Consider the following 26,340-nt stretch of genomic DNA (forward strand, 5'->3'; position numbering starts at 1 on the left):
TCCCTCTATCCCACGGTGACAAGACATTTATAACAAATTTGGTCCACAGACAAACATAACATTCAAGTAAACAACATTTTAAAAAAGTAAAAATAAGAAGATATATACAATGAGGAAAATAAGAGCAGCGATATTTGTTTTAAAAATGTGCAATTATGCATACTGTCGACAGTCTATGTAATGTGCAAAAAGACAGGCGGTAGCATAGTGGTGCTGGTTATGTAGAGCAGCAGAAATGTGTAACTTATTGTTACTTATTGTACTTGCGTGGCGTTCTGGTGTACTGAAAAAGGATCTTATGTCTGTTTTTCTTTTCTTTTTTCTTTGTCACGTGATGTAGTAGAGTTGTAACTACCTCCGGTATTATATTCATTATCAATTGATGGAGTGATTCACTTTAAAGCAACACCGAGGATTCTTTTGTACCTTAAAATTCTGTTTCCAAAATAGTTTCAGTGGTTCATCAACTTGTAACAGGGTGAACGGGACTTCTGCATTCGCTTTGCGGCCCTCTACCGGAAATAACGGTACTATGCAAGTTTGCCAGATCAGGTAGCAGATATGAGTCGTACGGCACCGGGAATGGACAATTCCACTTCCAACATGTAAGGGGACCAAAGAGGAAAAGTGCTTTGGTGTTGCTTTAAGTTTATAAATTGACAGAAAATAGTGGAAAATAACCAGTCTAGATTGAATTAAAACCAGACATTAACATGTTTAATGAATAGTGACAAACATTAAATGTTGGGGGGGGGGGGAATCCACAAGCAAGCAAAGGCACAACTTTCTTATTTGTCTGAACACTGCTCTTGTGTGTCTATGTTGTTGTCTGAGCTGATTAATTCCCCCATTCTATCTGTGTAACTGCACTCTTCAGACTCTCTTTTGTTTCATCTCACTTTCCAGTCTCTCAGCGAACATTCATCAAACATAGATGGCCTGTTTTATGATCCATCATTAGTTTGACTTTACTACCTTCCATCTTGGTTTTCCCCTCTCTTCCTCTCTCTCTCTCTCATCTCTCGCAGACTAACCAAAACAGCATCTGACACTCGATTTGACTTGATTTAGGTGAACATGACGGGGCCAGGGGCTGACAGCTCAGAGAGCGGGAGTCGCAGTTTTCAACTTCACTGTAAAGCCATTATTGGTACATTCAATTAACGCGGTGTAGAGAGAGCACCGGCGCGCAATCACATCGCTCGGTAATTAATGGAGTCATTATTGTAGAAGAGAGTTTTCTCAGCAGCAGATTGGTGGCTTGTACTAATTTTCAGTCGCCATGGTGAATAACATCTGAGGAACATGATCATTTGACTTGCATACGACTGGTGTCTTAATTAATGAGCCTAAACTGACAGCGTCCTAAAGGTATACTCATTATTTTCCATAAATACAGTCCCCAGACAGCCAGTTTAAATGATGCATTGAGACATTTTTATGTATTCTTTTACTTTAAACTACCGTTGTGTATGACTAAAATGCTGAAAAATGTGCCCACGGGGTATTTGTTTTGGGGTGAGCTAGGCAGGCAGGCAGATAGGGGTGTGTGTGTGTGTGCGTGTGTGTGTGTGTGTGTGTGTGTGTGTGTGTGTGTGTGTGTGTGTGTGTGTGTGTGTGTGTGTGTGACTGCCTGAGGCATGTAAGACTAGCATTTTCCCCCAGGCTAGGCCATGTGTCCAGCCCGAAGAGGGATTATTGTTGCTTTTTCTGACATGGTATCATATCATGTCATGAGAAACTGAGTCCCCAGGACAAATTGGCCTCAATTAAAGTTCCCTGCTCTCTGCGTCGACTCGGTGTGCAGCATCAAAAGAGACTCTGCTCTCGATCAGGATAAGGTTGATGTCACGAAACAAATTGTGCATGTTCTTACTGGCTGTGTGTGATTAATTAGACAAATAGCTCCAAAGTCACTAAATCCATGTGCGCCCGCTTGTGGTGGTGTGTGTTGGGGGACATCTTAGAGGGTACAGGACACAAGGGGAATAGGTGGTGGCTGACTAAATCTTCCTGATTACCAGGACAACATAAACAGAGCCTGAAACCGTGCCAGAGCTGAGCACTTCTCACTGAGTGCCTCTTGACATAATCTGCTTTGTAATGGCTGGTTAGTTTCACGGTTAATGGTGACAATCCAGGCCTCCACTAGCTCACCCCAAAAATCATGGATGAGGGGAAGCTTGTCCCCTCATCTAAACACCAAATCAAACTGCAGTTTGTAAGGGCAGGTTGTCTTACTCCTCTCCTTGTTACATACAACTGTCTCATCAAATACTGTGTCTTCCTTAAATATATGCATCATCCATTTCCATTGGAAGAGAAACATTTTCCAAAATATTGAATGTTCAGCCTTATATGACTCACAGCAGGCAGTAACAATTGTTGGGTTGCTTTTAGAAAGTAAAAAGAATGTTTTCACTGCGCTGTAAAATGTTTATTCATTTGTCTTTTCAGATGCCATAAAACAGCTGCAACATTGTGCCGTTCACACATAATAATAATGATAGATTTTATGTATAATGCACTGTACATTTAAAACAAATCTCGAATTGCTTAACACTTAACACAATCAATACTCTGTCTTGATTGTTTGTCTTTCTTTAAGATACATCTTCTGTATTTGTCTTCTTCAGCTATATGTTTTGTTGCTTATGCTCTGCTAATCTTCAAAGCAATGGCTTCGTGTTATAGGAAGCTTAAACCCCAAATGCGATCAACATAATCCCCAAAAAAACATGCCATTGACTACGGCCTTTAGTGTCACTGTGTGAAACTGTTATGGCTCGCAGTTTAGTCTTCAGGCTTGTTTTTGTCACATTTTCATTACACAGTTGAAACATTCACTGACACACAAGCAAACAACGGCCCATTAGCGTCATCGCATGCACACAAAACATCCTCTCCTTTTAAGCAAGCGTGCCCAAAAGCAAATAACCCCGGCAAATCAATTAAAGTTTGCTGTGTGTGTGTGCAACTGTGTGTGTTTGAGCATTTCTGGTGCATTTTTATCTTATTTCTGTATTACTCTAATAGGTCACAGAAATTATTACGTAATTACAGCTCATTTAGACGGCCATTTATGCGTTAATCCTGAGTCAACACGAGACCGAGCGGGCGGCGGAGGATGAATCCAGTAGTCGACTAATTTCACAGAGGTTGTAGGCATAAATGCAACGGGTGTTTGTTTAACTCACTAAAACGCTGCAGGGGAGCTACTACGCTGTATTGAAGCATTTTTAAAGCCCATTGCCATGCCGGTCACCAGGAATGCTTGTCGTTTCCAACAGAACCACCAGTGTGAAAGAATACGCCCCAGAAAATCTGTTTGGAGCCTTGAAAGTTGAATAAAAAAAGTTTGTATGTGGCTTGTAATGGGTTTAACATCCTGCTCTTTAGTGTACTCCACTCCTCCCCCGTCCATCTGTACGCACAATATTACAAAACTTCCCTTTTTCCCCCACTCATATCTAAAAACACAGCCTATGTCTTTGGCGTGCATGGTTATCTTTTAACATGTGTTATTTATGACCAATGTGGAGAAATGTGTGTGTGTGTGTGTGTGTGTGTGTATGCACGTTTGTACATAGATATGGAACATTCTACAACAATGGAGGAGTGGATTATACCACAGGACGCGTTCAAGAATTATATTTGGATTTTTTTTGCCGATGTGTGTTTGGGTCACGTGTTCAATCCATTGTAACTACTGTCCCTAGACTGAATATAAAGATGGACAACAGCTATCTACCTCCTCCCGCTGTACAAAAGTTAAGCCAAAATATCTTGGCTATAGACGCTGCCACCTGATCATTTTAGAGATTGCGCAGTAGTGATCGGGTGGTGGAGCAGTGGCATCCCATTCCCGCCCCTACACCCGCCTGGCCGATGGCAAGTCAATCACAGCTGTCAATAATGACATTTCACCCTGTACTCTATAGCCTCAAATAACTAATGAAAGCCAAACTGATCAAAAAAGCGTGATATGAACTGCCTAAAATGACAGAAACCATCTTTGGGGAAAACACCTTAGATATGCACTCATATCATTTTAGTTTGGCCCATGTCCCATCCCCTAACATGGAGGGGGCGGGGTTTCTGACCTACACTGCAGCCAGTTGCAAGGAGGCAAACGAGATGTTTAAACTGAAGTCATTCAGTCTCTGCTGTGACCCTAGCTATACGTAGCCGCCATCTTCCCTAAAGGAGCAAGATACACACTTATCGGAGCCATCTTTAAAGTCAAGGGAGTATTTCATACTCAAAGCTGAGGTTTACATTCAAGGGAAAAGCTCTCCCTTTATCTTTTCTTTAGCAAAAATATATCCCTTCTTCAGTGCATTTTAGAGGCTGGTGCCCATAGAAACAGAATGAGAGTAGAACAGACATTGAACTGTTTGCTGTGGTCATTTGACTAGTTCAAAAGAAAATGGCGCTGAGGCCTGAACATTGAAATAGTCACAGTCACACTTCTTTGCAATGGCCATGACAAACACAAAAACGGCCTCCGCTCTGGCCTACCTGCTAATTTCATTTGAATTTGAATGTCCATTCTACTCTCATTCTATTTCTATGCTGGCCCCACAGCAGATAACCATCAGGTTTATGTATTCCCCATGTGTGCCAAAGGAGGCTCATTTAGACTTGCAGCAATTAGGTTAAAAACTGATGAGGCTCACGGCTCATTGTGAGTCACCCCGCCTGCAATCATGGCACTTTTAGCTTCGTTAGAAAGAGGAACATTTGAGGAGGAATTAACTATTTTGGCGCCTGTGTGAGGGGAACAAGCTGTCAACAAACAACCTTCACTGCACATGGCATGACCATGGCACATTAAAGCCTCTGGGAAAAGACGGGATGAGAGTTGACCATCCCAGTGATGGGGGTGACAAGGGCGCGTCAGATCCTCCAGCTTATACTGTGCCTGGCTTGTTTCCCTGGAGATAGCAGCCAGCTGAACTCTGTACTTTATCCCTGACAAGCACATTTCCTGAGCGGGGTCATATCCTGCTGTATACCTGGGGCTCGACCACAGTGTTCCCAGACAGAACTAGGGAAGGAACAGTATGTTCAAGGAAGCATGCATATCTGGAAGAGATAAAGTGTGATACACAAAGAAGGTACAATATGATGACGCACTGTACGTGGGAGAAGTTTAAAACCCGAGTTCTAAGAAGTTAATACACTAGAATCCCACAGCCAATTTGCATTTGTTTAAAAAAAATGACAGCAGCAGTGTATTTAATGGTTCGTGAAGCTAGAAAAGTAAAGGTCATTTTATAATGGACTTTTTTTTTTCAATTTGGGGAGCATAAAAATGCATTGAAGTTGTTTTTTGAATAACAAATATACTGTGTCTCAATGCATCAGTGCTACATAGAGAACTTTACCTGAAGAAATACTTACTCAATATTTGGAAAAGACTGTATATACAAGACCGCATGTCCTGTACATGAAAGCACATCATAAAAAACATAGTCTTCATTTAACTTTTTGTATATACCCTGCAGTTCCAAAAAGCCTGAATTATGATAGCTCTTCTGTTCATTGTATCATGTAGTTTATTTTTCATGCATTATGATTGAATTTTCATGTATTTAAATAAATAAATAAAAACAGAGAAATACACCAAAACATCTAACCAGTGTTTAAGTCTTCAAATAATGTCCTAACCGGCAACAAAGAAGATTGATCCAGGATCCTTTCTTTGGGCTGCAAATTACAGCCTGTCATTGATTTCCACTTTATGGTGCTGCACGGGCAACATCTCCTATTCTCAGGGACAAATAAAATATAGAAATAAATAAGAAATGAAGACAAATGCTGCCACTGTGTTGTGTTTAAGCCTGAGGTTATTACTTCACAGGGAGATATTTCTATTCATCCTTACCCGGGAGGAGCGTCACAAATCACAATCTCACATGCGGCAACACAAATTCATTCATGCACACGCACACATGCAGATAGGATACCTGGCTCCATGTTCTCACAATCTCTAAGATCCCAGCGGTTGTCCAATCGAACCAGTATTTAAGTGATGGACTTAATGAACATGTCTCTGAGGCCCCCAAGAGCAGAATGCTCTATGGAAGACAAAGGGGGTTTGGAGCTGTGACACACTGAAGGGAATCAAAACATCCCAGAGAGTCCTGGGGTTATAGGAGACTACTGGGGTTGTAGGAGGCTGGAAAAAAACAGGGAAAAAAAAAAAAGTTGCCATTCACAAAAGACTTCCCATTTGTAAATCAAATACTGAGAAGCTTTTTTCCCAATATCTGTCCGTCTCCAAAAAGATAGCGGCTAATTGTCGTTCAAATTGTGGGGGTAATTTAATTGCTATAGTAATAATGTTACATTTTGTTATTTGATCAACTTTGAAGTCATTTAAAGTTATTATTGTGACAATGCAGTGGGGGCCTGTGTATTGGGGCGATAGAGTATGTGGAAGTTGAGATGTCTACAGTCCCAGGCCAATAGTAAGTCTAACTATGAGTGTTCTTTTTTCATTGAGTGAAATGCATTTATTCAATAATAAGTCATTAGCTTTGGCAATAATGTAACGTAAACATTCATGCCAATACAGTCCATTTGAACTGAAATGAGTGTTAGTAGTGACCAGGCCCACGGTGCCAGTGAAATAAGCTGCCCCCAAATACATAACGGAAGCACACTGCAGTGAAAAGGATTATCAAAGCTTAAAATATAAGAACTAGAAAGATAACCTTGGCAATAAAAGGGGCATCTAAAACATAACCGTCCTTTAAATACTTAAAAACTCTGCCTTCTTAAAAACATGTGTGACATGATTTAACTTCACTTGTCATTGTTTTTATTTGTGTGATTGCAACGCATCCCGATAATCTGTGTGGAATCACTACACAGATGCACAGCTGCACATATGTGATGAGAGAAAGAGACACACACATATAATGACCGAGGGAGACAGCACGGGTCATGAGAATAAGTATGACCGTTTACATGCATTTCTTTTGTGTGACTGGACATGTGCGTGCAAGCGTGTACGTCTTTGTGTTGAATATGCAAGTGCATGCATCTGTACATCACTGCATGCACATGGGTGCGTGTCTTTGTGTAGAATTGTGAACCCGTACGGGTTGTCCAGAGGGCAGAGCACCATTGAGACGCCTGTCACTCCACTCTGTCCCCTTTTGTTTCTGCTGTGAAAACAAGCCTAACGCGACAGACCCACGACATCCCACCATTGTCTCCACTCTAAGATAATCCTTCCCTCAGCTTTAGGCTACAGCCAGACCTTTTTCCAAACCCTGCCTCCCTGCTCTAACCTTCCTCACAGCAGAGAAGCTGAGAGGGACCCCAGATGATGCATTGTAGAACACGTAAAAGACAGCTAAATTAGGATCCGTAACTGGCAATTTACAGGGGGCTGGTGTTAGCTGACATATCTGACAGTTCACTGTCAACCCGAGAGGGCCTTCCTTTAATCACCACCCTGTCTTTCAACCTCAGAGACTCACTGAGGGCGGGTGTCACTGAGCATTCCTGAAGGTGTATCCTCTGTGGTCGGTTTAAGGGAGACTGACTTTGTGAAGGGTGTTTATTCCTGGCGTCTTGGGATTTCAAAGTCAAGGATTATGGGAATGAGCACAAATGTATGCATTAGTATCAACATATCTGTTTTCCTTCGCCCCAGTGTTGGCACGGCTCAGTCAATCTCACTGAAATCACTGTCGCTGAGACATCTAAACTATTGGATTGATAGTTGGGGAAATTGGCAGAGACATACATGGTCAGCCTCACACAGCTGCATGAATGGCTGCAAACTCATAGTCTTATTAATAGTTAGGACCTTTTGAATTGGAATTTTTCCATCTATTGTTTCGTTGTTTCTACAGATGAACACAAGTTTACGGCTAAAAAAACTTCACCACTATATGTTTTGTTTTTAGTAAAAGTATGTATATTTCTGCTGCCTTAAATGACCACAGAGCTTGTTTGTAATGTGTGTAATAACAACAGAGTGAAAAAATTGGAATTTCTCCTTGCGGGATTAATAATAAAGTCATAATAAATATGTTAAACAAAAACAAAGCAACTAGCATGTGCCTCTTCCAGATGTCTGCTAATGCTAAATATTTTGGGGACAATAAGCATTGTGTTATAATGCTTGAAATACCTTGAACAAAATTTGGACTCTGGGTAGATAAAAATAGTCACTGAGCACGTCAGTCAGGTCCAGCTCCTTTCTCCACACTGTAATCGCTTATTTCTTCCATCTCCTTTTTTAAACTTTTAAGGTAGGGTACTATGCTGTGTCGAGTGTTTCCCCCACCCCCATGAACAACATGAGCACCGTAAAAGCAGAGTGAGAGCAAATCCTTTTTGGGGCTCATTAAAAATGGTCCACCTGCCAGCCTGTGGTTGGAATTATGTGTGCTAATTGTCTGGGGCTGCAGGTAAATACAGCAGCGTGGCTTCTGCCATTCCCTTCTAGTTTCATTATCCCCCAAAATTAGAAGGCCAATTACAGGGCATTACCCTGACAGAAGAACAGCTAAAGCCCCAATGCTTTGGATTACACATGAAGCTACCACCCAGCTAGCTTGAAAGGACAAGGACACACACACACACACACACACACACACACACACACACACACACACACACACACACACACAAGGGTAGGTAGCGGTTAGTAGTCGGATGACGCAAGCCCAGTTAGCTTTGTTAAGCATACAATCACACATCTTAACTGAGGGAAGAACTGTTTGGGTACTGGGTAAAATTAGCTCTCCTTGAAATACAACAGCTGTTCATATCTTAACTCTAACATGAGGATGAGTTGATGGATTTTATTCTAATGAGGCTTGTGTTTCACAGACAAAAGCCAAGCTTGACTACAGCAACAGGTTGGCACAACATAAGGGAAATATGCGATAGCGTTGCTTAATATCGCGATATTACATCCAATAAATGAACAGATATTAAAATATGCTCTGTTCTACATGTTTGCTGCTTTCAGTATTTTGCTGCAACGCAAAAAAATTGCCTGTTAAATTTAAAACAAAAGAAAGGAAATCCTTTTCAACATTCTTTTATTTAACAAATTAAACATTGTATTGAACATTAAAAGGCACCACTAAAATAAAAATGAGTTACAATTTAGAGTTCTATTTTCTACTGATCTCTGAGCACCTTTATATAGCAATATTTAAATGTTTATTTCGCCAGTTAATATTACCATGTTAACAAAAAACAACAAATTGTGCCGCCCTAGCAAAAGTTAGCAAAGTTTGCAGCGTGCAGGATCAAATCTGACTGGACATTAACACACACGGACGCCCCCTCCCCCGCCCCACAGAAACACACACACAGGATGCTGATGATGGGATAGGTCATGATGGTGCCCGAGCTCTTCATTAAATCACCAGTTCCACGAATAGATGGAGTGGGGGAGGTGTCCATAAGAGGGAGATGGAGGCAGAAAAGGAGATAGAGAGGGAGAGAGAGAGAGAGAGAGAGAGAGAGAGAGAGAGAGAGAGAGAAAGAGTAGTCATGTCCCCTGGGAGCAGTATTAACAGACAGATGAGATGAACAAAGAAGAACGTGGCGGCTCTGCTCAGGTGATGTCATGATGAGGACAACAAAGACATCCTCAGGCGGGACACTAATGTCCATTTTAAAAGTCTACCTTCATCACTGATTGTAATCTAACCTTTGCCCTACGTGCCCCTACGCTGGGAGCGGCCCGACTGATCAATTAAAGGGTGGCTACGTAAAATCTAGACTTAAATACAGTTTGATTTCACCCTAAAGCTGTTCCATTTTTTTAATGTTCCTGATTTATTGGTCTTAAATCCGTTATTTTATACAGATCACATATTTTTATTTTCTATTACACATTTGCTTTAGGAGATTATTAATCGTATTTGGAGAAATGTTGCATCACATATGTTGCAAGTATTACAGGTGATGCTAGGACACAGGTAAGGTGTAGTTATAGGCAACATGGCTAAACAAAAAAATAAATAATAACTTGTTGGAAGTACATTTTAGCTCAGAGTCAGCGGTGAAGTCCATCTAGCTTCGGCACATTGATTTTTTTTTAATGTGAGAGATTGTAAATCTATGCTTAAGTGTGTGTATCAAAAACTATACATGCTTTAATGAAGACATTTGCAGCCACTGTCATTGCTGGCAGTAGATGTGTCATAGTCAAAGTAATCAATATGGTGCTTTGGGAAATTTAAACTCCAAACTCTGACAAAACGTCTCAGTGGTCGGCCCCGTGGAGAGCACAGGCGGCTGCGGTCATGCAAGGTGAGCAGAACCAAAGAGACTGTTCAAACATCCAGAGTTTAGAAACAATGACCGGATTTAGGGTGGAGAGTCGCTCTGTTGGATTACTGCAGCACCATATGGAGACAATGTCAACTAGTAAACAGTGCCTTTGTTTCACTATAGGCAAGAACAACACCTGTAACTATGGGAACTCGCGAAACTACAAAGACGTCAACAGTCTCAGCCTCAAGACAAATACAAAATTAAAATGCATGACAAAAAATTAGACTAGTATTTCACTAATAGAAAACTACAATGTCTTGAGGCTTGCGTAACTTTTTGATATTAATGAAACGTCCGTTACATTCAAGCCATTGCCAAATGAGTTGATACAAGGCTAATTAACACTATCAGCTCCACACAACTCTCTCTGTATTTGTCACTGTCGCTATGTTTAGAAATCGGCGAGTTTTAGTGCACAGAAACTCAAGTAAAGCTGATTAGCTCTCCTGAAGAGCCCAACATGTGTCCTCCTTGGCTTTTAGCAACTGCGTTGAGGATGCTATCACGGAAGGCTTGTATCATGTGAAATGCAACGACAGAATTGTTGTCATTACTTAGAATTCCTCATGGGGGAGACAGAAACTATATCTATTTAGGTTTATGTTGTCTAAGATTACACTAAAACTAACAGAACCTGCTTTTTTTATGTTCATGTTTGATCACATTACACCTTTCTGTGTAATCTTAGCATTCCATGGCTGGAAAAGAAGCTATGGCATCTATCTTGTACAAGTCAATCTGGATTTTTCTAAGAAATGTAATAGACAACAGCATTACAAATTGCATTGCCTACAAACATGAGTGCACACGTGTGCCCCCTGCATAACAATGCCTCTCTGTGCTCAGCCACGGACATATTTGTATTGTACTGTCAGATTTTTATCAGTGATCTATGCCTTGCTTCAGATGCATCCTCTCTAGCATTTAAAAAAAAATCTCCCAGCCTATTTTCCTCCCTGTCTGTCCACAGTCACGGACCAGTAGTGCCAGAAATGAGCTCTGAATCATCCTGATATACTGTATATATTTTATTTTTTCCCACTCATTTTTATTTTTGTCTAATTTCACAACAAATTGAGTTTAAGTTAATCTGCTGCGGGCAGATAATGTATTGTCATGGATCAAGGATGTGGCCCATGCGCATCAAGGTGCTAGTGTGTGTATTTTTTATATTTAAGGGGATGTGGGGGTGGGTACTGCCTGCCTGTCAGCCCCTGATAAATGATTCCATGTGAAATATCTCCATTAAATCTGCCTTTATCAGTGAGAGAAGGCCGCTCAGCCCCGCCATTAGCATTGCAATTTATGAGACAGCTCCAAGGCTCAACAAATCAATTCCCAAGTGTACCTGGCCAATTCAGGCTAGATTAGTTGGAATTAGGCTAGGGCAGGTTTTAATAATGCGTCAGATGATTACTGCAGCATGGAGATATCTTTGGTTTTTCGCCCCGTTTCACACACTTTGCAGCTCCTTTGTAGCTTGTAAACCAATGTCCCACTGTGGCGTTTTCTTCTCTTTTCCTGTTTATGGTATTTCAGAGCACAATGGATGTCAGGCTACCACCGGTGCTGCTACATCAGCACTGGAGATGAAGAATATTACCCTTATAGAAATGCTATCAATAGGAACCCAGGGATAACATTGCTGCAATAGACTCAGCAATTTGCAGCAGAAAAAAGGCCCACAATCTGTTATTTTAATCTTATGAAAAAATATCAGAGAAGGTTGTTTTTTTTGTGACAAGCTGTTTCTGCCAGCTCTCATTCACAATAGTTTTTTGCTTTATTCTGACAGATGCCAGAATAAAGCAGACAAAAACCTATATGCCACCACCACAACCAGCATGCGTAGAAAACAACCCGGGGCATGTGTTGATTTTGAATTCATTTATGTCAAGAATAACCCGCCAGAGACCTTATCTTCGTGTGTGTGGCTTTGATTCTCTCTCACACACATACATGCGTTTGTGATGATGTGAGTTCTTCTTTTACTTTCTTCTGTTCTTGTTTGGCCTTGTCTGCACTTCACTCTGCTTTTGCATCTCACTGCTCCTCTCTGGCTAGATGGCGTTAAGGTGAGGGCAAATGCCATTTTAGTATAAATCCGACATTAATGCAGTGCTGGTAGAAAAACCGAGAGATGTATGATGAAGCTTGTGCACCACCTGAGAGGATCCGATGCAACTTATACATAGGTTTAAAAAAAGAAAATCATCCTAGATCCTAGGTTTATCCTTGACCAAGAGCTAGCTCATGTGCAGCAATTTTTAGATGACATGTATGCAGAGCTTTAAAAAAAAAGGCACTCAATGATGTCAGCTTGATGAACGATTGCAAAAGCTCTTTAGTGAGTTTTTGTGTGTGTTTTTATGAGTGGCGGTCCCACCAACAGAATGCTGGGCTTTTTGTGTTACATATCATCAAGTCATATGGGAAACAGGCCGCTATTTAGGTCAGGAGCCCGGGGTAAAGGGAGATGGAGAGGTTAAAAGAGGAAAAGAGGAAGCTGCAATGTAAGTCTGGGGCGGTCCAGGACATGTGCTGTCTCCTTGTCTCGCGTCACTGTCAGCGAGGTCCGTGTCAATGTCCTATGCAGCACCAAACATGCTCAGCGAGGGAGAAGTGCTCCTAGAAATCACCCTGCGACAGCTGATAGCAACTGACATAATTAACATCATGACTAACGCATATCAGCATGCAAATGTAACTAATCTATTCCCAAACTTTCCTTATTAGAAAACACACAAGCTGAGTGACTTTTTTTTTAAGGTTAACACATTTCTCAGTTTAATATGTGCCAAAGTTTGGGTGTTTGAGACATTTTTGGAAGGGAAGGGGGGGGGGGGGGTGTCAAATGTTATTGCCAATCGGAAGTTGCTGTATGAGAATATATAAGCTACCATTAAAAGAAAAAAGTAGCATAACATTGCATGGATTTATACATTACTTGAAGCTTGGGTGGAATATTTTCAAACCTAAAGTGAAGCCAGGATATTAATCATTTTTAATGTCAATCCCTGTAGCCCAAGCATGAAAAATGTTGTATACATGCCCTCCACTTTCTGCAGGATGCAATAGTCGAGTTCATTCTTTTTTTAAATCCTGACAAAGTGAAACGCTATCACCACATTGTGACTTGTTCCTCACAACATAACATACACCTATAACACAGGCCCAAGAAGTACATTTTTCTCAAATTATTAGCAAATGACTTTTTCATATCTGAAAGGTTTTTTCTAAAGTTAGTCTAGAGACTACAATCAAACTGCAGTACACTACAGCTCGACCACTAAATCTACGATACTAACTTATATTTTATGAGAGAAACTGCACAAACAGAAATACCAAAGACATGTTTAGGATCATTTAGATATAGTATTGCGATTACATAGTTTGTCCACCAGGGAAGACTGATAACTTTGTTTACAACTATAGTTTTTGGAGGTGTTTTTAAGACAAATGTTAGCTTTTTTAACGGTTGACAGAGTCAAGACATGCACCAAAGGTCCCCAGACAGAATCGATCCGGGGAAATTGCAGTGATAAGGTCGGCCACCAGGATAATCCTGAATGGAACATGTTTGGATCTATCTTGGTGAGAAGTATCCCCTAAATTGAGTTAATATGTTTTTAGTGGCTGATATAGCATTATAGCATCTGTCTCAGAAATCCAGTATGACATCTGTATGGCAGTGATTCTCCAAAAAGGAAAAAGTTTTCAGATTAGTTTACTTAAATTATCATCATATAAAAGGACCCCCACTCCACCCCCCCACACACACAACCTTAAGCAACCTTGGCTAACATGAAAGGCACTATATAAGTCCAAGTTATTACTATTGTTATAATTATACTAATTAGTATTATTTTTTAATTAGTCAATATTGAAATCGCTAATAGTTCACAGATTCTAACAATAGAGTTGAAGTAGAATCTCTTCTGCTCTAATCTAAACAGAAATAAAAAAATCTCTTTAAATCTATGTTAATACATGTCTTATATCTCTCTAATACACGTATCCTGTGTTGTTCTTTCCCACAACTTAGACTATAGAAGTGTAAAAAGGAACGTCCAAGGAACATACATGAGGGGATCCCTGATTTACTCGCTTTCTTGTAAAAGGGTCCCTGCTGTAAAAACAGAGAACCTCTGCTGTATGGAACGTGGGATTAAGGAGTACAAGTCTGTGCAGGTCTGTTGAGAAAAAAAAAAGCAGTTTTCTGACATAAAAATGCACTTTAAGAAATACCCTGCGGGGGTTACCTCTAGCTCACCCAGAGCGTTCGCCCCACGTAGACTGAGTCCTTGGCAGCGGCACAGAATCTGACCTGCGGCCCTTTGCTGCGTGTCATCCCCTCTCTTTCTCTCCCCCTTTACTGTCTATCCACTATAACTATCAAATAAAGGGAAAAGCCCCAAACAATACTCCTTAAAAAGATAGATTTATAGTATCAAATCATAACAAAAGTTATCCCGAGACACTTTACAGAGAAGTAGGTCTAGACCACACTCTAGACCATCTTAAGCAGCTAAAGCAACAATCCAATACTTTCATGTTTTTACTTTTACGTACAATGTTTGAAGACCGTTTGGGTCAAGCATTCGGTTGGAGTTGCTGAGATGAAGAAAAAAAACGTCAGAATTGCTCCGCCAAAGTATTATCATCATCATCATACCACTGTTTACTAGAAAAAAGAGTTGTTGTTAACATGCTTCAATTTGATTTGAGAAGCAAAACACAAAATTCAACTTCCCTCCGTTAGCAGAAGTTAGAGAGGTGCCCCATTCCATTCCATTATACATCAGTAGCAAAAGCGTGTGGAAGTCACACGTAGGGCTGCCGCTGACACACAGCGACCCTCATGGGTGGAGCTGCAGTGGGTCCTGCCCTCCTTCCTCCCCCTGTCCCACCATGCAGACGGATTATCTTAGTTTAGCTGACCAAGGTCGGCCCCATGTCCATTGACCTTCATAATGACATTGCTGCAATGTCTAATAAAGCAGAGGCTACCGCAAATGCTGAAGCAGCTGGATTTGTACAGACATCAGCTATGAATGATCCACCTCCATTACACAGTGCTGGCAAATATTCTTCTAATTTTGGAATCTAGAGAAGAGCAGTTACACACTCAGCTAGTGTGGTTGTTAGAAAGACTAAAAAGGGATAAAGATAAAGAGGCTCAGCCATCATAAATAAATCCACACTCAACTGTTTTGTAGTGGAGCTGCATATATTAAGGGAATATACAGGAAACAGAGAAAAGGGAGGGAGGGAGGGCAACACAGCCAAAAACAAGACGTTAGGACTTTGAAAAACCTGAATGCTCTTCATTTCCCCAGGCTACATAAATCTCATTACCTTCCCCTGCATTGCCTCAGCATATGAGGTGAAATATCACTACATTTTACATCAATGTGCTGAGCAATACAAAAGTATCCAAGCTGGTGTTCAGGGCAAATGAAAATGTTTAGATTAGCAGAGCAAGGCTTTGATATATGTCAACGTGTTTGTGGGTCTTACACCAAGGCAACACAAAACCAGATAGCCTTTATTTCCTTTTTGCTTTGTTGTTTTTATTTTCCTGATGTTTTGGGAATAGTGTGGAAGGAGGTTTTAGGTTGAGTTTGGGGCCTAGGGCTGAACTCGGACTGCTCATTTTAATTTCAATTTCATTTTAAGTATCAATTCATAACAAGAGTTATCTCGAGACACTTTACAGATGGAGCAGGTCTAGACCATACTCCAGAATTTACAAGGACCCAACAGTTCTAGTACTTTCCTCCAGAGCAAGCAACAATGCGACAGTGGCGAGGAAAAACTTCCTTTTAGGCAGAAACCTGGGACAGACCCAGGCTCTTGTAGGCGGTGTCTGACGGGCCGGTTGGGGTTAGAATAATTCAAACACAGGGACATGTTGTTATACTTTCAAGTCAGTTTCAGAGTGGTTTTAGCAGCAAAAATCTTCCTGAAAGGAAGACATTTTGGTTTTCTATGCCGTAGAAGGTTAAACAAGTAACTAGATTTGAACCCATTTTTGCAGGGCTCAGTGGATTACATTTTGTTCTCCAAAAAGTTTGAAGAATATGAATTTCAGACTAAGGAATGTGATGAATGTGATAAGGTCAACTACAGCTGTACCAAATTCAGTTCAATATGCTTTAATGGCATGAGTGTAACAAAGACAATATTACCAAAGATTAAAAAAAGAAGGTAAAATTCATACAATCAAGAAACCTACAAAAAATTGCAACTCCTGCTCTGTGTTAAAGTTGGTGTGTGTGTGTTTGGACAATATGGTGAAAATTAGATACCTCAATATTCTAGGGTTGACAATTTGGTGTTGTGAAAAGAAATCTTCACACTTATACATTCTCTCACTCACACACACACACATACACACAAACACACACACATATATGTATGTTCATATATATATATTTATATAAATATATATTCATATATATTTATATACATTTATATATTCATATACATATATTCATAGACACACACATATATATATATACATACATACATACATACACATATATACATACACATACATACATGCACCTTTATATACACACACACATACTGTATTGTATATGTATATTTATATATATATATATATATATATATATATATATACACACACACACACACAAACACAGTGTACTAATGCAGTACTAACTCTACCTCCTGTTTTTTTTTTACATACTCTCTTACTCACTCATTCACTCACTCTGTAACATATAAGAGAAATATTTTAGTTAAACCTTTGGCTCTCAAGTGAGGTTATTACATTCTTTTTTTCCTGAGCTTAGTGATCTTGTTGAAATCCCACCTCTGAACGCCGTTTATGAGTTCTCCTTCCCTCCCGGATTGTGTCTTCAAGGGTCAGTATGGAAGTGTAGTGATAGAGCTGCCTGTGCAATGGAGTAAATCAGCCGCTGCGTTCAAAACTGTTACAGCCGCAAACTTAAGAAATACTGCTATGTACATTTGCACAAGGCCAATCTGGCCCTAGGAGTCTTCGGCCATGCTACAAGCTCTACGAGGCTCTACTCAGGCACAGCAGTGATTTGAGCTCAATGCAGACGTCAACATGCGAACATGCTCATAATGACATTAGATTGTTACATTAGATAACAGTGTTAACTCCTTCATCTTCTACACACCAAAACCCGCTGACTGCCACTGGACAAAGAAAGAATCCTTTTGTTACCACTCTTACACACACTCTGACACACACTTTCCAGACTAAAGACATCATCTTCTCTTCAACTGAGTCACTTGAGTCAAATGAAGTTGTGTCAAGAGCAGTACAAAATCAGAAAGTAAGTGTATTGTGTTGGGTGTTTGGACTTCATATCCATGCCTTTTTGTGTCTATGTCTACGTGTACAGTATGTCTCGGTAGGCAAGTCGCGCCCAACGAAGCAGCTCAATTGGTTGGGGTTAGGCATTGACCTCGAGTGGTTAACGTTAGGATAGCCGATTGGTCAGGTGCCACCCTGCGTAAGCATGGACACCTGGCCAATAGCAGTGTGTGAATGCTATAAAAGGGTGGGTCTTGCCTAGAAGTTGCGTGATGAGCCATAGCATCATCACACCCCCCGCCTAGACTCTGGCTGCCACCTGTGCAGTGCGGACACCCGGGGAGCAATATCAGCGCCGGAGCAAGAGGAAACAACACTATAGGGTCCATAAAACTTTCTGCACTAGAAGGATTTTCACAACAGCCTAAAAAGAAGAAGAAAAAAGACTGATACAGGCATTTTAGATGTATGTGAACATCCCTCAGTGCAGCACAGAATGAGCTCAGAAGCCCTCCTGAAAACAACAAGAACCAAGCGATATTGGAAAAGCCAGAAGGAGGAGCTGATATATTAAACTGCCAGCAGAACAGTGCAGCACAGCCACTTGTTCTCTTTCTGGAGAAAAGAGTGTGTGTGTGTGTGTGTGTGTGCGCGCGCAGAGATATGGCTTCAGGGAAGCGCCATAAATCCTTTAGTTGCTTTCTAATGTGCCAACTACTGCTGCGAGATTCAGTGTCCACGTCACGCTAAACTTTCAGAGTTTCTTTTCCCACTTCAGGCTTGCATTCAAAAATATTCAAAACAATATGTATAATATTAGCATTACTTAACTGTAAATTCAAAATTAATCATTTTCCTGACGAAAACAGGGTTTAGAGCCAAGCATCGGGGAACATATCAAAGAACTAATTTTACATTGATTCAAATATTATTCTGTCAATAACTACAAAAAGCCATCAGTAAAGATGTATTCCAACTCCATGAAAGTAACAGTATTTGCTGTATTTGGCACTTTGTCATTTTTTGAATGAAACTGTGACTTCCCACTAATGGTGGCGATCGCATTGTAGAATAGAACTCTTCCCTTGACAGTGAACTATGCTAAGTGGTAGTCTGGAGCCATCTATCTGTAATGAAAGCGACCCAGTGTGTCTCCCGGCTGCATGCATGTGTCCGCACGACACTGCAACCACACACACAGTGGCCACACTGTTCTAGTCAGGGTGGAAACATGTTGTCCAGGGAAGTCTGACTGTGCCAGCAGGCTTACAAAGTCTCCACTGTGTGTGCTTGCTTACTTGCTTGTGTGTGTGTGTGTGTGTGTGTGTGGTCTTCTAAAAACACTCCAGTCCATACTGGAGCAGTGCTGCAGGTGTGGGTGGATGGCGATTTGACTTTAGCCTTAAAGGCTGTGCACAGCTCGGCACCTTCTGCTACAAACAACCAAACAACCCAAACAATAATTATTTTCAACAATAACCACTGAGGGCAGAGTCACACCTGATAATGCACTGGTAGCTTTCTTTCAAGGGTTTTTGCTTGCAGACCTTTTTGAAAAGTGATCGTTTCCACCAAAATCAACCTTGAGTCCTGGAACAATAAGTCAGTAAATCGGTTAGTTTGAAAGTCAACTTTTATAATAGTTTACGCATTTATAGATATTTGTTCTAAATATTCACAAATTGATTCACAAATATTCACTGGCTACAGCTTCTCAAAAAATAGAATTGTCTCCTTCTCTGGGATAGGTTGTTGAAATTTGAACTGGTTTTCATGTTTGAACAACATGAATAGAATTAAATGTCAATAAAAAAGATCTTTTAGATTAAATTCTGGGCGCTTTAGACCCTGGGGGGTTTCTAGTTTTAAATAGAACGATGCAAAGATTATACAAAAAAGTCTGAAATAAATTGTAGCAGAAAATGTATTTGTCTTCCCTATTCCTCTTGTTGGGTCATGGGGGATCCTGACCCCAGGTTGGAAACCACTGGCTTACAACACAGACACACACACACACTCACGCACGCACGTGCGCATGCTGAGGTCGGAGAAAACATTACAAGTGGTCTCTCTCTGACCGGTGACTGACTTGAATACACCCATCCCTATTTCAAACAAGTCTTTAAGTGTCAGTCGTCAGTCTGATACAGGAGCAGTTTTGATGTATAGTGCTCATACAGTAGTTCTTTGTTTTTGATCCATCCATTTTGGTGTTTGGTTGAATGCATATTCTGACCACATTTACAGACACACTTGTGAATTAGCCATTTTTAACCAGCCTGGTCTCAAATCGACCAGTCACTCCTTGTAAATAGAATTTAGACAAAGGATAAAACCAAGTCTGATACAGAAGCATATGAAGAACACACACACAAACACACACACACACACACACACACACACACACACACACACACACCGTGCATCATTGCAGCTCAGGCTCCATCCCTCTCACAGTGAAACTGACTGAGGGGATTATTGATTGTTGTTGATTTAGGCTGCCACAGGCCCAGTCTGGCCATAAGCGTGCTATCCTCCCAGCCATTGTCTGCACTGAAGCACTCTCCTTTATCACAAAGGGCACTAAGGTGCCCAGCTGAGTGAACGCACTCCCTCTACAATCGGAATGACAACGATATCACTCCACATTATCCCCGTCTTTTCTTCATCTCCATTACGTCCTCAAGCATGTTTTCATCTTTCTTCTTATTTCAATGTTCTGCTATTAGCTTGTCTATTCCCTTTCAGTCTCCTTCAGTCCACCTCCAACTTTGCTCTTTTTCCACATTCTTCCTCCTGTGAAACACTTGACCTCTGTCTGGCAATGTTGTAGTCTTGGTGTCAGCCTGTGTCACCTCAGGTTGCTTGTTTCTCTGTGGGTGTCCTCTCACTTCACCTCTCTTTGTGTCTGTGTTAATCTGGCAGAGTCAGATCACTTTTCCTCCCCCCCCATCAGGCCAGGCCAGCAGAGATCTGGAATAATAACTAGCCAGAATGTTGACTCAAAAAAGAGCTAAATACAACTGTTACAGAATGTTGTCTTTATTTTTATTCCAATTGGATAATTACTAATTTGATCCATAAAATGCCATTTTATTGCAAAAGAAATGCCCATAGCATTAGCAAGTTCTCAAAGACAAATGTGGCATCTTCAAATTTGAAATCTATTCAAATTTCCATTCAATTATACAGATATAAAAAGGAGAAAAGCAGCAAATCCTCTCATCTGAGAAGCGGAAACCACAGAATGTTTGGCTTTGATGCTTGATAAATGTTGATAATCGGAATGGTTGTTGATTAGTTTTCCAATAGGTTCAGTGCTGCTCCAGACCTCTGCGAGCTGGACAAGACGGATATCTGACTAAGCAAGATTAGCCTGTTTCTGTCTCCCCTCTTCCCTCTCCTAATCCCTCCGTCTTTCTCTCCCCTTCTCCTTGAGCCTTGGGGGACCGTCCAGAAGCAAACCAATTTCCCTTGCCCAAAGCCTCCCTGCCCGTCTCCCTCCGCCTCCCTCTTTGTCAATCTTTCACCCTAATCTCCATAATGCAGTCTCTGGCAGGAGCTGCTGTGTCTGCTTTGTCCGGGGATGGGCTCCGGCATGATGAGCAGGTAGCTACGGGCACTCTCTCGGCTGGTAATTGCTGCGGAGGCAGACGGAGCACAGCATGGGGGCAAAGCGCAGACACGGACACACACACACGGACACAAACACACACACACACTTCCAAAGCCAAGTGTTGTGTTTTGGAGGCTGTTTCAGGAGTCAGAGGTGAGAGAAAATGTCAGAACTGGTGTCTCTTTGACTTTTGAATGCACCCATCCCTATTTAAGTCTTAAATTATGAGTCTGCAGTCTGATACAAGAGCAATTTTGATGTATAGAGCTCATAATGATCACATTTGTTTTCCAAAATGCGTATTCTGACCACATTTAGTGCCAACTGTTTTCAACTCAAGCAGCAAAAAACGTAAAGAGGGGGCATGACATGAAGCAAAGGGGCAAAGGTCAGAATCGATCAAGTGGCCGCAGCAGCAAGGACTGAGCCAGGCGTACAGTGAACCAGACAAGACGTCCCTTGAGCAACTGTTTTGAAAGACTGGAAAATGAATTGGGGTAAAACTCAGTTAAAAATGTGTTGGGTGATGTGATGGGCCAATATCAGGTTAACACATATATTTGTATTGCTGTATGTTGGCACGTATGCAAAAATATATTTTTATTCTTTATATAATTTTTCTTTGTTTGGGACAATAGTGTGTCAGCACCAAACATCCGAATGTAGCAATATATATTTTTACTGTGTAACGCAATACATGCTCAAAGTATGGGCAGTATTCCCTCAAGTGAGGAAAGTTTTACCTTTACCTAGACATCAGGCAGGCCACCCCATTTGCCGTGGGTTGTGCATCATTACTACCTGCTATGAGGCACCTGCAGGGAAATAAATGAATAAAAGCATGGAGGAGGGCATCAGTTTAGTGGCCGCTGCAGGGGGCGTTCATAACACCTGGCAAGCGCCCCAACGCCACACAATGAGGAGCCTGGCTGCGAGCTTTTTATCGGCCGTATCAAATTACAGTGTGCCATGCTGAACACAAGCCACAGCCACGGGTGGAAACACAATAATCGTAACCAAAAGGGATCCAAAGTGAGAAAAAAGCAAGAACACGATGGAAGGAAAAAGTGTGGAAAACAAAGCAAGGGCATTTGGGGGGCTGGGGACAACTTGCAGAATCTGGCAGAGGAAGGTGGTACAGCAACAGGGAGAGGGCGCGAATGAATACGATCTGTAAAAAGGTAAGTGGCCTAGAGCATCATGCCAATATTAGTCGCCATTAAGTAGAGTCAAACGTGTTGCTACAACTTTCTATAATACATGCTGCGGGTAATGAGAAGCCATGTCATCCAGTCCATCTAATTTCCCTTTTACTACCCTTTGATAGGAGGACTCAGAGAGCACTGGCTCCAACAGAGTATTTATGGCCCTGGGCTTCTGTGTGTGTGTGTGTGTGTGTGTGTGTGTGTGTGTGTGTCCATCTCTAACTGTGCCATTGTGTGTCGTCTAGCACTTTGATGTGCTCCTGTTGATGAACTGGACCATATAAAAAGCAATGACAAAGTTAATGGCTGCCATAGACAGTGTTGTCAATGTTCCAATTGAGCGGAGGGGTTATTTTTCACTTCCCTGGTCACGCACATCGGACAGAGTCATTTTTTGTCACAGCATAATAATCGTGCGTTTGTCTGCTCGACTTAAACTGGACGGAAATGAAAAAAGGTAATTCTGGGTCATTGTATTATTTGCATAACACATCTATCTGTTAAGCTTTCGGGAGCTTTAAATTGGTCATCTGCAGTGCATACACAGGTGGCAACTTCCTGGTCTAAAAAGTGAAGCTAAGTGCATTAAACCTGCATACCCGTAGGCAAAACTTCTCTGGATGACTCGCATCAGAGTGTTTGACTATCAAAGTGGCAACTATCCCTGTTCAGTCTTAAGTTTTACACAACACACACTTAAGTCCATAGACTGTTAATATTAATGGACAACACATACGGTTCGGCAAAGTGCTGCAAATGCGGAAGTACCTTAAACCTGCATTCTATCTGAATTCCAGCAGGGGGCAACGTAATGTTCACTTGTTGAATTATGGTCTCGTTGATTTTAGAATCTGCGATAAAGCAGGGGGTGTTTTAGGGCATGGCTATAATGTGATTGCCAGTGAAAGTGTGTAACGTAGAGTGTGTGCCGCTCCTCCCTCACTCCCCCCCCTCGTCTAAAATTGTCACATCCGCAACCAGGATGGCTGCGTCCTTAACGGCAGACTCGACGACGGTTAGCAGATGTTCACAACCAACGGGTGACATCACACATGCGCTATGCTTAAGATGCATCGTTATGCCCAGCTCTGCCCTTTTGTCCAAATATGGTGACTTCTGGCTCCAAAATACCAAGATGGCGACAGCCAAACTGCAAACTCCAGGCTTCAAAACGGCAGTCCACAAACCCTTCGAAGAGACCCTTTCTGACACTGCAGGTCTCATATTGTTTCTGTTTGCTACAGTACTTCACATTTACACTTTTGTCCCCAGAGATCAGGGGTGAGGGATGTCGTACCATCCCTGGAGCGACACAAGCTGTCAAAACACGTCAAAACACACAACGTGGTGATCTGTATGTCATATGCAGTTGGGATGTAATTTTTGCATGATGCTCCGTCTTATCTCCTGAAAAATTCAGATTGAAACATTACACTCATGGCTACCAATGTTGACAGTGTGCTAAAGAAAAAAATCAAAAATGCAAAGAGAAAATTCTTATTGAATTTAGAGAGTCGTGCAATCTGTTTTTGGTCTTTTTTGGAGTATTTGGACATTGAAGCCACCGCCAGAGGATTCTTTTTACGTGACACACTGCCAGTTGGCCTCTTATGATTGAATCATGGTTTTTTGAAAAGAAGCTTATTCCGATGATTTGCCAAAGCTACCTCGACATTCTGAGATCTGTGTTCCAAATGTCTTCTGTAATAATACCTTCTACAAGGTATCTGAGCCGCTGTTTACAGCATGACACACTGAAGGTTTGGGAAATTATCTTCAGTTTGAGGGCAAACAGGGTATATTTCCATAATCCAAAGTGTACACTGAAATGCACATTCAAATTTATGCACAACGGGGCGACCTCTAGCTCACCCAGGAAGAGCGTGCGGCCCATGTCACATGTCACTGTCACTATCAAATAAAGGGAAAAGTCCCCAAAAATAATCTTGAAAAAACTTGTACACAACTAGTAGGATTTATGAACCAAGCGGGTTTGCCTTTCAACACCATATGGGAGTAATCCCTGTGCAATGAAAAGAAATGATTGAGGACGGACTCCCTTTTTGGTAATTTTATTCTTTTTTTCATGCCAGTGATTCCTCAGAGAATGTACCTGTCCATCATAGCTGTGCCTGTGGGGCCTCGGAGCGAGAAATCAGGTGGGGAGAAATAATGAGAGCTCACACTGGCTGCATGGAATTCAAACACTCCTGCTCTGTGGGGGGGCTCTTCCTCTTTATCCTTCCCTCCCACCCCCACACTTTAGTCCTGCAGTGTTCTAGAGACACCACCCCAACAACAGGGGCACGCCCTCCAGTGACCACAATCCAGAGAAAGGGCTGTGATTGCACCCCGGCAATCGTTTGGGGACTCGCCGCCACGGCATACCAGTGAGCTGAAAAACTTCAAACAGAAGCAGGCTGAGCTCAGGACAAATCACATCGTCGCCATCTATCTGTCTGTCTAGCAGCACACAGTAACATTCACTGTCAGCCAAAACAAAAGAGGCCAATTATTTCCACAATAGGATTCAAACTGCACCAAGCTTTTTAAAGTTCAATAAACGGTTTTTATACAGCTCATCACTTCATCGCTTTTCTTCTCTCTCTTCTAGTGGATATAAATGACACTGTTGTGCAATGCTGTCAAGAGGGAAAAGTGTACCAAAATAAAGTGGAAGATGGAGAAGAAATAGAGACAGAGTGCCCTAGTGTTAGGGAACTCCTCCACTGTATTTGGAATGTTTATGAAGAAAATGGAAGTTATAAATTACGACATACTGATTTGAGATCTCACGATTATCTATATAGTTACGAGATGCTTAAGAGAAGTCAAACGTCTTTGTTTGTTTTTGCTTTCATTGCATAGGATATGTATGTGAAACAAACAACTATCGAGCAGGTGGGCAAGAAACAGCTGGCGGGAATCCAGATGGCTCTAAGATTTCATTCAAATGACATATTCCGGGTCATCTGGACATCAGGCTATTTTTCCTCATCAGTCACGCAAACCGGACGACCCTGTGGACGGTTGGGGCTGAATAAAACGAGACGCCATCAACAATGCATCACATCTCATCGGTGCCGTCAACCTATTGCTCAGCAACCACCTGTTTCCGCGGTGATCCCGGTAACGAGCTGCAAGAATAATGAGGCCGTGGGAGTGGAGCGTGGAAGGGAGAGATGGAAGGGGGTCTAAATACAGGAAGAGGGAGAAAGGTACCATTTATAATTCATGTCAGGAGAATTATCATCAGCGCTGTGGCATTTGGATTGAATTATTGATTATGTCTTGCGAGCTTTATGTAAAAACATGCGGGGGGGGGGGGGGGGCTGATGGACAAGGCGTGAAGTAAGAGGACACAGGGATAGAAGAAGCAGCCACAGAACTGTCTGACGAGGCAGGAGGAGGGGTTTTCAGAGAAAGTTATGGAGATAAATTCTCTCTTAGGGGAGCACTAGAATGTTGGATCCAGGGACATGCAGCTGTGAAGGATGTATTCAGATCCTTTATGCAAGTAAAGAAAAAGGCAATACCACATTGTATGAATACAATTTTCTAATTTTGGGGGATACCCTTAGATAAGTTAGTCTATAATGCATCAGGGACTACTGTCGAAAGATAGCAATGGTGCTACAGGCTGGCGCTATGCATCGCTCATTGGTTTTATAATCTTTAATTGTGCACTGTCCTGTATAAATAAAATCACATTTCATGTTTTACAAACTACTCATATGTATTTTGAATTAAAATGAACTAGAACGTTTTCTGTCAAATGTAAAGTAGAATATTATAGTGAAGTCTCGAATATTGGTCAGTGGAGAAGTGAAGGGTTGTGTCTGTGTGTGTGTGTGTGTGTGTGTGTGTGTGGGGGGGGGGGG

The 26,340-nt window shown here is 41.5% G+C and overlaps 1 protein-coding gene and 2 long non-coding RNA genes across 13 annotated transcripts in view; 1 reads left to right on the forward strand and 2 right to left on the reverse strand.

Moving 5' to 3' along the window:
* Window positions 1–4,120, reverse strand: part of LOC117959088 — a 15,969-nt gene extending 11,849 nt beyond the window's left edge. Inside the window, exon 1 of the long non-coding RNA XR_004659876.1 lies at window positions 4,110–4,120. This is a non-coding gene — a long non-coding RNA (uncharacterized LOC117959088). The remainder of the gene's footprint in view (window positions 1–4,109) is intronic.
* The window catches only part of LOC117959090, a 16,324-nt gene extending 7,714 nt beyond the window's left edge, over window positions 1–8,610 (forward strand). Inside the window, exons 2-3 of the long non-coding RNA XR_004659878.1 lie at window positions 8,183–8,191; window positions 8,582–8,610. This is a non-coding gene — a long non-coding RNA (uncharacterized LOC117959090). The remainder of the gene's footprint in view (window positions 1–8,182; window positions 8,192–8,581) is intronic.
* The window catches only part of vav2 (vav 2 guanine nucleotide exchange factor), a 205,703-nt gene that overhangs the window by 106,637 nt on the left and 72,726 nt on the right, over window positions 1–26,340 (reverse strand). The window lies entirely within an intron of this gene.

The sequence above is a fragment of the Etheostoma cragini genome, chromosome 16 (assembly GCF_013103735.1).
Source record: "Etheostoma cragini isolate CJK2018 chromosome 16, CSU_Ecrag_1.0, whole genome shotgun sequence".
Classification (NCBI taxonomy): Eukaryota; Metazoa; Chordata; class Actinopteri; order Perciformes; family Percidae; genus Etheostoma; species Etheostoma cragini.